The sequence below is a fragment of the Carcharodon carcharias genome, chromosome 28, assembly GCF_017639515.1.
Source record: "Carcharodon carcharias isolate sCarCar2 chromosome 28, sCarCar2.pri, whole genome shotgun sequence".
NCBI classification, from domain to species: domain Eukaryota; kingdom Metazoa; phylum Chordata; class Chondrichthyes; order Lamniformes; family Lamnidae; genus Carcharodon; species Carcharodon carcharias.
In genome coordinates, this window is record NC_054494.1 from 36,725,412 (window position 1) to 36,738,759 (window position 13,348).

Below are 13,348 nucleotides of genomic sequence, written 5' to 3' on the forward strand. Positions count from 1 at the left end.
TGACTATCATCCCCTAGTTCGAGATTCCCCCAATAGTGCAAATTGGTTGTAGCGGTCGCATCTCTGGCACCGAGGCTGGACCCTCAGCTCAGAAAGGAGGGAGGGAAAAGAGGAGAGCAGTAGTGATAGGGGATTCGATAGTTAGGGGGACAGATAGGAGGTTCTGTGGGAGAGATCGAGAATCCTGGATAGTCTGTTGCCTTCCTGGTGCCAGGGTCCGCGATATCTAGGATCGAGTTCTCAGTATTCTCAGGAGGGAGGGTGAGCAGCCAGATGTCATGGTCCAAGTAGGGACCAATGATGTGGATAGGAAGGAGGAGGAAGTCCTGCAAAGAGAGTTTAGGGAGTTAGGTGCTAAGTTGAAGGACAGGACCTCCAGGGTTACGATCTCAGGAGTGCTACCCGTGCCACGTGCTAGTGAGGCTAGAAATAGGAGGATAATGCAGCTAAATACATGGCCAAGGAGATGGTGCAGGAGGGAGGGCTTCATGTTTCTTGACAATTGGGCTCTGTTCCAGGGAAGGTGGGACCTGTTCCGATGGGATGGTTTGCACCTGAACTGGAGGGGGACTAACATCCTTGTGGGTAGGTTTGCTGGTGCTGCTCTGGAGGGGTTTAAACTAGATTTGCAGGGGGAGGGGATCCAGAGTGTTAGAGCAGATAGTGAGGTGGAGGAGGATAAAGGTCAAGCGAGGAATGCATGTATAGACAGAAATCAAGGGTCCGTACGTGATAGAAATGTTCTCAGGTGCATCTATTTCAATGCAAGGAGTATTGTCGGAAAGGCAGATGAGCTTAGGGTGTGGATTGGCACGTGGGATTATGACATTATTGCTATTAGTGAAACTTGGTTGCAGGTGGGGCAGGACTGGCAGCTCAATTTTCCGGGGTTCCGTTGTTTCAGATGTGATGGAGGGAGAGGGATGAAAGGGGGAAGAGTGGCATTACTTGTCAGGGAAAATATCACAGCTGTGCGTAAACAGGGCAGCCCAGAGGACTCGTCTACAGAGGCCATATGGGTGGAGCTGAGGAATGGGAAAGGTGTAACCACACTAATAGGGTTGTATTATAGACCGCCCAACAGTCAGAGAGAATTGGAGGAGCAAATTTGTAGGGAGATAGCAGACTGATGTAAGAAACAGAAAGTTGTGATAGTAGGAGATTTTAACTTTCCACATATTGACTGGGATTCTCATACTGTAAACGGGCTGGATGGCTTGGAGTTTGTCAAATGTGTTCAGGAAAGTTTTCTAAATCAGTATATAGAGGTACCAACAAGAGAGGACGCAATACTTGATCTCCTATTAGGGAAGCAGACAGGTCAGGTGACAGAAGTATGTGTAGACGAACATTTTGGGTCCAATGACCACAATGTCATTAGTTTTAAGCTAATTATGGATAAGGATGGGTCTGGTCCTCGAGTTGAGATTCTAAATTGGAGAAAGGCCAATTTTGTGGAAATGAGAAAGGATCTAGGAAGAGTGGATTGGCATAAGTTGTTTTCTGGCAAGGATGTGTTCAGTAAGTGGAAGGCATTCAAAGGCGAAATTTTGAGAGTGCAGCGTTTGCATGTTCCTGTCAGGATTAAAGGCAAAGTTAACAGGCATAGGGAACCTTGGTTTTCAAGGGATATTGGCGATCTGGTTAAGAAGAAGAGAGAGGTGTATAGCAGGTATAGGCAACAAGAAGCAAATGAGGTACTTGTAGAGTATAGAAAATGTAAGAAAATATTAAAAAAGGAAATCAGGAAGGCAAAAAGAAGACATGAGGTTGCTTTGGCAGATAATGTGAAGGTAAACCCGAAGGGTTTCTACAAGTATATTAAGAGTAAAAGGATAGTAAGGGACACACTTGGTCCCGTTGAAGATCAGAGTGGTCGTCTATGTGTGGAGCCTCACGAGATGGGGGAAATCTTAAACAGTTTGTTTGCATCAGTATTTACTCAGGAAACTGGCATAGTGTATAAGGAAGGAAGGGAAACAAGCAGTAGTTTCATGGAACATATAGAGATTAAAGAGGAGGAGGTGCTTGCTGCCTTACATCGAATAAAGGTAGATAAATCCCCCGGGCCTGACATGATATTCCCTCGGACCTTGAGGGAGACTAGTGTAGAAATTGCAGGGGCCCTGGCAGAAATATTTAAAATGTCCTTAGCCACGGGTGAGGTGCTGGAGGATTGGAGGGTAGCTCATGTTGTTCCTTTGTTTAAAAAAGGCTCCAAAAGTAAACCAGATAATTACAGGCCAGAATCTGATGTCAGTAGTAGATAAATTATTGGAAGGTGTTTTGAGAGATCGGATATATAATTATTTGGGCAGCCAAGGGCTGATTAAGTATAGTCAGCATGGCTTTGTGCGTGGTAGGTCGTGTTTAACCAACCTTGTAGAGTTTTTCGAGGAGGTTACCAAGAAAGTAGATGAAGGAAAGGCTGTGGATGTTGTCTACATGGACTTTAGTAAGGCCTTTGACAAGGTCCCACATGGGAGGTTAGTTCAGAAGGTTCAGACACTTGGTATCCATGGAGAGGTTGTAAACTGGATTCGAAATTCGTTGTGTGGCAGAAGACAGAGAGTGGTAGTGGATGATTGCTTCTCAGACTGGAGTTCTGTGACTAGTGGTGTGCCTCAGGGATCTGTGCTGGGACCATTGTTGTTTGTTATCTATATCAATGATTTGGATGATAATGTGGTGAATTGGATCAGCAAGTTTGCTGATGACACTAAGATTGGAGGCGTTGTGGACAGTGAGGAAGGCTTTCAAAGCTTGCAGAGAGATCTGGACCAACTGGAAAAATGGGCCAGAAAATGGCAGATGGAATTTAACGCGGAAAAGCGTGAGGTGTTACATTTTGGAAGGTCAAACCAAGGTAGGACATGCACAGTAAATGATAGGGCACTGAGGAGTGCGGAGGAATAAAGGAATCTGGGAGTTCAGATACATAGTTCCCTGAAAGTGGCGTCACAGGTAGACAAGGTTGTAAAGAAAGCTTTTGGCATACTGGCCTTCATAAATCAAAGTATTGAGTATAGGAGTTGGGATGTTATGGTGAGGTTGTATAAGACATTGGTGAGGCCAACTTTGGAGTATTGTGTGCAGTTCTGGTCGCCTAACTACAGGAAGTATATCAGTAAGATTGAGAGAGTGCAGAGAAGATTTACTAGGATGTTGTCGGGTCTTAAGGAGTTGAGTTACAGGGAAAGATTAAACAGGTTAGGACTTTATTCCTTGGAGCGTAGAAGAATGAGGGGAGATATGATAGAAGTTTACAAAATTATGAGGGGTATAGACAGAGTAAATGCGATTAGGCTCTTTCCACTTAGATTAGGAGAAATAAACACGAGAGGACATGGCTTTAGGGTGAAAGGGGAAAGGTTTAGGGGGAACATTAGGGGGAACTTCTTCACTCAGAGAGTGGTGAGTGTGTGGAATGAGCTACCATCTGACGTCGTAAATGCGGGCTCACTCTTAAGTTTTAAGAATAAGTTAGATAGATACATGGATGGGAGAGGTCTGGAGGTTTATGGACTAGGTGCAGGTCAATGGGACTAGCGGAATAATATTTCGGCACAGACTAGAAGAGACGAATGGCCTGTTTTCTGTGCTGTAGTGTTCTATGGTTCTATGGAAATGTCTTCTCAACATCTAACCTGTCAAGCCCCTTCATTCTTTTAAACTCTAATGAATGAAGGACTAACCTGTTTAGCTGTTCTTGATAAGTCAACCCCTTCATCCCAGGAATCAGCTTAGTGAATCTTTTTTGAACAGCCTCCGATACCAGTATATCTCTTTCTTAAATATGGGGACCGAAACTGTACATAGTACTCCAGATGCAGCCTCACCAACATGCTGTACAATTGTAACGAGGCTTTCCTATTTTTAAACTCCTACCCCTTAGCAATACAGGCCACAATCCAATTTGCCTTCTTGATTACTTGCTGCACCAGCATGCTAACTTTTTGTGTTTCATGCACAAGAACACCCAGATCCGTCTGTGCTGCATTTTTTTTGGAGTCTCTCTCCATTTAAATAATAGTCTGCCTTTTGATTCTTTCTACCGTAGTGCATGACCTCACACTTTCCTACATTAAATCCCAACTGCTAAGTTTTTGCCCACTCACTCAACCTATCCATATCCCCTTGCAGATTCCTTATGCCCTCATCACAACATGCCCTCCCACCTATTTTTGTATCATCAGCAAATTTGTATACATTACACTCTGCCTCCTCCTCCAGGTCACTAATGTAGATAGTAAATAATTGAGGCCCCAGGACTGATCCTCGTGGCACTCCACTAGTTATGTCTTTCCAACTTGAAAAAGACCCAAGAATCCTGACTCTCTGTCTTGTGTGCTAACCAACCCTCAATCCATGCTAAAAGCAAAAAACTGCGGATGTTGGAAATCCAAAACAAAAATAAAAATACCTGGAAAAACTCAGCAGGTCTGGCAGCATCTGCGGAGAGGAACACAATTAATATTTCGAGTCTGTATGACTCTTCAACAGAGCTAAGTAAAAATAGAAAAGAGGTGAAATATAAGCTGGTTTAAGGGGGGCAGGGGGAGGGTAGAGCTGGATAGAAGGCCAGTGATAGGTGGAGGTAACCAAAAGATGTCATAGAAAAAAAGACAAAGAGGTGTTGAAGGTGGTGATATTATCTAAGAATTGTGCTAATTAAGTGTAGAGAGCAGGACGAGCAAGGTACAGATAGCCCTAGTGGGGGTGGGGTGGGGTGAAGGAATCAAAAAAGGCTAAAAGGTAGAGATAAAACAATGGATGGAAATACATTTAAAAATAATGGAGATAGGTGGGAAAAGAAAAATCTATATAAATTATTGGAAAAAATCAATCCATGCTAATACATTACCCCCAATACTGTGAGCTCCTAACCTTTTATGTGGCACCTTATCGAATGCCTTCTGGAAATCCAAATACACTACATCTGCTGGTTCCCCTTTATCAGCTCTGTTTATTCCTCAGAAAACTCTAGCAAATTTGTCAAACATGATTTCCCTTTTACAAAACCATGTTGACTCTGTTTGATTGTGTTAAGTTTTTTAAATGGATCATTTAGAATTTAGATTTAGATTTTATCATTTATCATTTGGATCACATCATTGAGTCCACAGCACAGAAACAGGCCATTTGACCCAACTGGTCTCTACCAGCATTTATGCTACACATGAGCTTTCTCATCTCACCCAATCAGCATAATCTATTCCTTTCCTCCTGCTTATCCATCTGCCCCCCTCCTTAAATGCATCAATGCTCTTCATTGCAACTACTCCTTGAGATAGTGAGTGCTAATTGTATACAGCTATCCCTCATTTAGCACTCCTAATGTGTTCTTGAAAAATAGTGTGCAAAATGAAAATGCGCTAAACCAAAACCTTTTCCCAAAATGAAATACATATTAAGGGTGTGTTACGTTCCTGACCTGTAATTTTTACATTAAAAACCTATTGGCTGCCTTGAACCTAACTGGCCCTAAAATCCTCTCACTAATTTACTACTTTTTCTACTTACCTCCCACTTGCTGCATTCCTCCCACTCGCTGCCCCTTTCCTGAGGCCTTGCTGACAGAGGGGGTTGGAGAGGGAAGCAGCAAGGGGACAGTGGTAAGCAGTGAACAGGGGGGAGAGGGAAGCAGCGAGCAGGAGGCATGCAGCGATGGGGTCAGGAGAGGCAAGCAATGAATGGAAGGGAGAGGAAAGAGGTGAATGGAAGGGAGAGGGCTGCAGCGAGAAGGAGGGACTGAGGGCATTGGGAGAAGGAGTGAGTGAAGCGGCAGTGTGTTTAAAAAAAAAAGTACTGAAAATGCGAATTTACAACATGGCACCTGGAGCATGCACAGTAATCGTGCTAAAACAAAACTGGAGGCAGCGCTATTCGGATGAGTTCCCTAATTTACAAACAGCGCTAAAACAAAAATGTGCTATTAGAACGCACATTAAATGGTGGATACTTGTATTAATTGTATTTAATTATATACAGGTTGTGAGCATTAACTGGGGGTTCACTGGCGCTCCTATATCTTGAGTTGGTCTAAGTCGAGTGGAATGCCTGAGGTGGCAGCTGCGGCTAAGGGCAGTACATCCTGCAAAGCATCGAAGCAGTCGCTAACTAAAGTCACCAAGAAGCCGCCCAAGAAGCGGAGGAAATCTTGCAAGCAGAGCTATCCCTCTTATGTGTACAGGATGACATGAAGCTATTAATGTATATAATATTTTGGAACATATTTTTCTTTTAAAATAGAGATTTAGTCTGTGGGTATGTCTTAACTGGATTAAAACCAGCTAGTCTGGGTGCCTTTGATGTACTAGTTTGAGATGAAAACAGAGAGGTAGTTTGCATTTGCATTTTTTGAATAGAGCATTCAAGAAGTGGGGTGAAAAAATGATGCTTTTCTAACAGCTACCAAGCAATATGTTTAAATTACTAATAAAATTGGTACAGTGAATGGGGTTTCGTTGTTAAAAGGTAAAGTTCAAAGAGACTGGTGAGACAATGAAAATTTGAATTTGATCAGTGGTGGTGGGTATAACTTCAGTGGTTTTTGGGTGTGCAGGGCAGAGGCAATGTAAGATCAAAAGGCAGCTGCAAGCCTCCATCTGGCTCCACAGTGGAAAGTGAAAATGCTTTGCCTGGTGTTTGGTTAAGTCTATGGGTTGCTGTTGCCTTAATGGAGATTAGTTTGGGAATTTGTTAAAAGTTATGATAGTAATTTGTAGCCATGTGTATATATATTTTAACCTGTGTAAATTAAATAAATGTTTCAATTAGTTAATGTAAAGCCTCAAGGACTAGTGGTCTGATTCCTGAGTTTAGAGTCACATCTCAAACATAACACTTAAAATCATTGGTTATTATGGTTGTTTAAATTTTCCCTCTGGGATTTTTAAATAACTCTGCTTTACCAGCTGCATGGGTCATAAGGATGCTGACCCAGGTCCACTTGGAAGAAAAAAGTGCATTCTACAGGAAAGTCGGGGCTTGATCTGGGACCGTTTTCTATAAAGTATTAAAACTCTTATGTCTGCATGAACTTTCTTTCCAATTTACTGTTAAAATTCTTAATCAGATTTTTATGTCAATAGTTAGCATTGAAACTGTTTATGTAATCATTGGGAAATAAATGTAAACTGTTGCCTGTAGAGAGGTAGTTGCAGGTTCTGGCCAGTAGACAATGCTGTGGAGCAAGATTCTACCCACACTTTTACCATCTTGTACACAGAAAAATGTATTTATTAACCCACTCGGCAATTTTCAGGCAACTGAAATATTAATCAATTGAATATTGTCTGAAAGGAGAACATGATTATGGTGGATGGAATATTTGCAATATAAGGACTACAGATGTCCAGTAGTTATTTGTATTAATTTATTCACTAGACTTTTATTAATTTTAATAGTAAATTTATTGTGCTGATATAAAGTAATTTACATAGATTATATCTGCAGCTATATATATCTCTAAGCTCTGCTCTTACCTCTTCAAGCATAGACCAAAGTTCAGATCCTCATGCATTTGTCCAACATGGAGGTTAAAAAGGCCGTAGTCTGTTTGGTATTCTTCACAGTGATGTGTAGCCAGGGAATTTCATTGGGTAAGAAATACATAAGGATTCCTGACAGTGAATTGCAATGCAGCAATTTGATTGTAAAGTTCAGATTACATCCATGACTGCTGTCAGCCTGAATCTCATGGTTTAAACCCAAAGACTGGAACACAGCCTTTGGTAGAAATCCATTACTGTTTTTGTGTTTAACCTGGGGACCTCCTGGGTTAAACCGTTGGTGTTGAGTTTGCCTGGTACACAGCATTGGACTTGGACATCAAACGTTGTGAGGTTTCCTGTCTGTCTTTACCATGCTGAAGGCTAGTGTTTGTTAAGTAGCTAGGGAGAAACTCTGCAGCTTGGGAGAACAGCTAAGAAAAGACATGACCTAGAGGACAGGTATGTGAACACCTTGGGTTGCAGAGAACCAAGCAGTTACTGAAGCTCTGCACTTCGAGTGATTGAACCACATTGGGTATGTATCCATACTGTAGTCAGAAGATCATAGCACGTTCACACATTTTATGATGTGTTGTGCTGCTCTCCATGTAGTTCGAGAGGAACCCAAACCCACTCCTGCCAGTTGTACAATGATCAGTTAGTGCCTTTCTACCTTTGAGGAGGAGATACACGGGATCAATCTGGCGTTGAGTTAACTCTATGGTGGCATGCTACTGCTAGGAGATTAGAACCTAGTTGAATCTTTGTGGAACGTGAGTCAAACATTAACCTGACATCAAGCAAAAAAAAATCATTAGACTTGTTAGAGTAATAGAGCACCAGTGAGTGATCAGAGATGGATTCTTGTGAGGGCAGCATTGGCAGTCCTCCAGGAGAAAAGGCAAAAATTAATTAGAAATACACCGACAAGGATAGAATGTCTAATAAAAATTCCCTCAATGAAGAAAAATCACCTGTAGTGATGAATGATTTACAGGTGAGGGGTAATAGCCACAGATTAAAACAAATAATTCATGGATTTACTAGTTCGTTGGACACCAAAAAGTGGACTGCAATAATGAATTTTATTTTTAATCTGTATTTTTAATGCACTATGCATTTCCTTCTCACTCTAGGGCTCTCTGTGACATGCACCGTTTTCCAGCGAGAACACTTTAACCACTTTCAGTGCTGTTCTCTAATCTGCTGCTAAACAGAGTGTTCAGCAGATAGCAGAGATAATTGTAGGTAATTAGTAGTAACTGCAGGGAGCCCTGAGATAGTGTTCTCAGCAAAAACAGAATTACCTGGAAAAACTCAGCAGGTCTGGCAGCATCGGCGGAGAAGAAAAGAGTTGACGTTTCGAGTCCTCATGACCCTTCGACAGAACTGTTCTCAGCATGTTGGCGACTTAAAGGAAGAGGAAGGAACTTTCATTCATTTAGCACCTTTGATGATCTCAGGATGTCCCAAAGCACCTATGAGATGTTTGTACATAAAGCAACTTAATATAATGGAGGTTTTGCAAAAATCATGTCCATTTTACCATTTACATCTACCATGGTTAGTTTTAAGACAGAAGAAACAGCGCATTTCACACCCTCAGGATGTCCCAAAGTGTTTTACAGACATTGAATTACGTTTGAAGTGTCGTCATGTTTTGTTAGCAAATGCGATAGCCAATTTTATAGACAGCAGTGAGATAAATGACCACTTAATCTGCTTTTGTTGGCACTGATTGAGGGATAAATGTTGGTCAGGGCACCAGGAGAACTCCCCAGCTCCTCATTGAATGGCCATAGTTTCATACATCTACCTGAGTAGGCAGACAGTACCTCGATTTAATGTCTGATCCAAAAGGCAACAATTTGAACAGTGTATCATGCTCTCAGTGTTAATTGTATATCAATTGTGCTTAATTATATGCAGGTGGGGGGTATTAATTAGTGTTTCACTTGTGCATATAAAAAAGTGGCATTTACTGAAACTGTGGTGTGGTTGAGTTAGGAGATATATGCTTATAATGTTTCACTCTGTAAATAAATGTAAGACTGAGTAAAGATTGGCTCCAGTATCATCCTTCACCAACTGGCTATCTGGAATAGAACATCAGTACTATACTCAAGTGCATAATGTGGCTTGAGCTTCTTATTCCTCTCCAACAAAAGGATAGTGCCATTATCTTAGGCAAGCCTTTTAAGCTTGAGAAAATGTTGACACTAAAGGCTGAAGCAGTTTCTACACCTCACCATGGGTACCATTACTGTTGGTATGAGAGACTTTAGAATTGCTTTATTGTGTCTACTGTTTACAGGGGAAATGGGTTTGAATAATTTGCACCTGCATGGGCCAAAAAAAAATTTACAAAAATACTGCCATTGGGGAGGTTATGTGGAGTCCATAGTGATTGCTTTGAGAGTGGGTTTGAAAGAGGGCGGGTTCCCGGAGAGAGACTGGCTGGAGGAAAGAAATTAGATGGCGTGGGAGGAGAGGAGTAGAGGGAAAGACTAAGGCCTGAATTTTCGCTCCTGTGTCACGAGCACAGAGTCGAGACAACTCCTGGCTCCACAAGCCTGGCTTGGGAAAAAGTGCCCCTGCAGTTACGATTTTCAGTCCAGGGGGTGGGTGAAAATGGGAGTTGAGATGGGCAACTCCAGAAAGAGTTTGAAGGCTGCCGGGTGCGGAGGTGGCCTGGGCAGGAGGTCTGCTTTGATGCTGTGGCACTTTGTTAAAGATATCAAAAAATGAAACAAAATCACACCAGCCATTCTTTGACTATATAATGAAAACACAAAGTAACATCCAGTGTCTTGACTGTTTGTTCTTGCACATACCCTCTGGACTCCTATGCACACGTCCAAAACAGGGGCTTATGTATTGCCTAGTTGACAGTGCAAAAAAAAAACACGTCTTTTTTTCTTTTAAGAATGTTGATGAACCAGCTGTGTGTTCCCAGTATTTTCAACATATTCTCATTTCATTTATAACTGAGATCGCACAGGGGTGTCAGAGTTGAATATCTTTACCTATTAAAACAAAATGGGGCCACCTTGGGCCAAGGGAGGGAGGAAAAGGAGTACAATTTTCAGTTTGACTTGTTTGAATCTTGCATGTTGTCAGAATGTAAGAATCTGTGGCCAGGACTGACAGGCCCTTTCAGCTAAAGGGTGAGTCGTGACGTCAGTGGGGAGAAATGGAAAACACACCAAAAGGAGAAGTGACATTTTGCTTTTCTTTTACTTGGTAGCCACAGAACTACAGATCAATCAAGCCTTGGTTATTCTGCACAACACTTTGAGCCAACACAATGTCAGTATCCTCTACCTGTCTGACTATTGCCATAAGGTAAGAAGGTATTTAAATAGTTGTTTGACAGTACAGAACTTGAGTATTGCTGAAAAAATTTATCAGAATACCAAATGTAAAGGGAAGAACAATTTATACTCTATGAGAAGAGAATGCTGATTAGTTGGTAAGTGCAAAACTCAAAACACAATGTCTAACATTAGATGTGATTCCGCAATTGGACAACATTTGCTATATATCCCTTGGTGTGCTAAGAATTATGCCGACAACCAATTTAAGGTTGTCAATCGGACTTGCATTTGCATGTACTGGAAGCTACATATATTAATACGCAGCGTCTTGTTCTTTGCAAGCAGAAGTAAATTGTACACACATTGCGCCTGTTTCAGCTAAACAAAATAACTGACAGAAGCTCACTGATTCATTCCTCAGGGCAATGCCTTGACCAATCAGAGCTGCCTGGTTTAAATTTCAAACAATGCTTGGCAGTTAACTGTCAGTCACCACCAACTGGTGCATTCTCAATGGCAATGTCTCTACCAATCAGGGTCCACTTGCCAATCAGTCAGCATGCTCCTCTCATACAGTATAAATTGTTGTTCCCTTTGCATTTGGAATTCTTGTGAATTGTCCTGATGAGCATAAGACGAAAAGCTTTGACAAAAAATGTCTCATTTTTTCAGCAATACTCAAGAAGGTGTTTGTCGATGCATTCAAGCATCACCTGTAACGTATACCTGGGCATTTACCTGGCAGCAGCAATTTCTTAGGGCAGAATGATTGATTGATGAAGTCGTTGTACTACTGTTTGATGCACTAGGGCTACATTTCAGCCTGTCCTGTTTTATGCAGGCTCTAATTTGCATGTGATTTTTGGAAATAATATATAGATTAGAAATACTCTGTCACTTGACACACCTTGCTTTTACTACTTAAGCATCTCATTGCCAGCCAATGACTTGGATGTGTAGTTTTCATTTATTCATGAACTACAGAAAACTGACTATATACAGCAAATTTATGAACTAGCAGAGTCTCAGAACTCATGACCAAAACTACAGTAAACAAAACCTCCTGTAGTGTTCAATTATTTTTTGTTTGATTATGCAAATCTGTTTGCTATTGATGTTCATTGTGTCTGATTGGTTAAGCCTGGGTGTGGACTCAGAGAAAAGTAAACAAACTCTAGAAGTTGCTGGAAACCTGAACTGTAAGCATGGAGCAGGTATTTTAAAGCACTGTGAATAAAACCTGTTACAGAACCTGGTGTCATCTCTGCATAGCTCTGAGATAGGAAATATATGACATCTTCCGAATGCAGGAGGATTATTTCTCCAGCAAAATGCAATAAGTGGAGGATATCTACTCAGTGTCAATAACGTGCATAAAATCAATCAAGTCACTTTCAACGGTGTGGTATCGAGGCATAATTGACAGCAGAATTATCAATCATCTCCATTCTGGCCAGGAATAGTGGTATCACTGCAGGCAGCTGAAAATTTATTAGATGGTTTAATTTTCACAATTGGTTCACTCCTGGTTGGCTCAAGATCACTGCTGGCAAATAGCATCCTCACTGGGTGTGGTTGTCTCTTGGGCTGGGGCAATAGTTTGTGACTTGCCAAAATCCATTCTAGAATGGAGGGGCTTTATTTTCCTCTGTTCATCTGATTGCTGTTTACAGGATGATGCTGACATAGGGCAACTGCCACACTTACTTACAGAACAAATTCACAGTGCTCCAAATAGTAATTCATTGGATGAAGCACCTTGACATGGTTCAATGTGAAAGTCACTATATAAATGCAATTTTATTCTAATTCATAGGAATATTGGAAAGTATTGCAGCAGTAAGTAACATTGTTGTCTATCTGACTGGTCCTAAAGTACAAAAACAGAATGCAGGGTTCACTCTATATTCTTTATGGTATTTTTTTCACAAATGCCTCCTCAATATTCTTGAAGTTATCAGCTGTCATTATATCTCAGGCAACCTCTTCCATGCATTCATCATGTTCAATGTGAACTGGTTATGTCTGATCCATTATTTCACTTTCACTCCCCGAGTTTGCTTTTTGGTCATTCTTGGGCCATGGCAAACAATTTCCCCAAGTTTAACCTGTCAATACTCTTAAGGATGTTGAACACCTCAACAAGATTCCAGTTCAGTCTTAAGCTCAGTGTAAGAAAGCTCAGGTCCTGTAGTCAATTCCGGTAGCCGCTTCCTGTAGTCTCAACTGCCTGCATTTGGCAGAGATACCAACAATAAGTTGTCAAGCGTGAGATTGTCAGAGACTTTGTAGCAATAAACAAGTCCAAATTTTGGAAGCAGCGTGACTACTGAAGCAATTTTTACCTATTCTATGAAAGAACTATAGTGTATGATCAAAATCTATAAGAACAGGAGTGATAATACAAATTTATGTGGCAGCGTTGGAATCACAGAAGAGGTTTGTTTATCTGATTTGCTAATGCCACCTACGTTCTGTGAGGGCTTGAGTCCATAACCTTCTGAGTTAGAACTGAGAGTGCACCCAACTGAGATT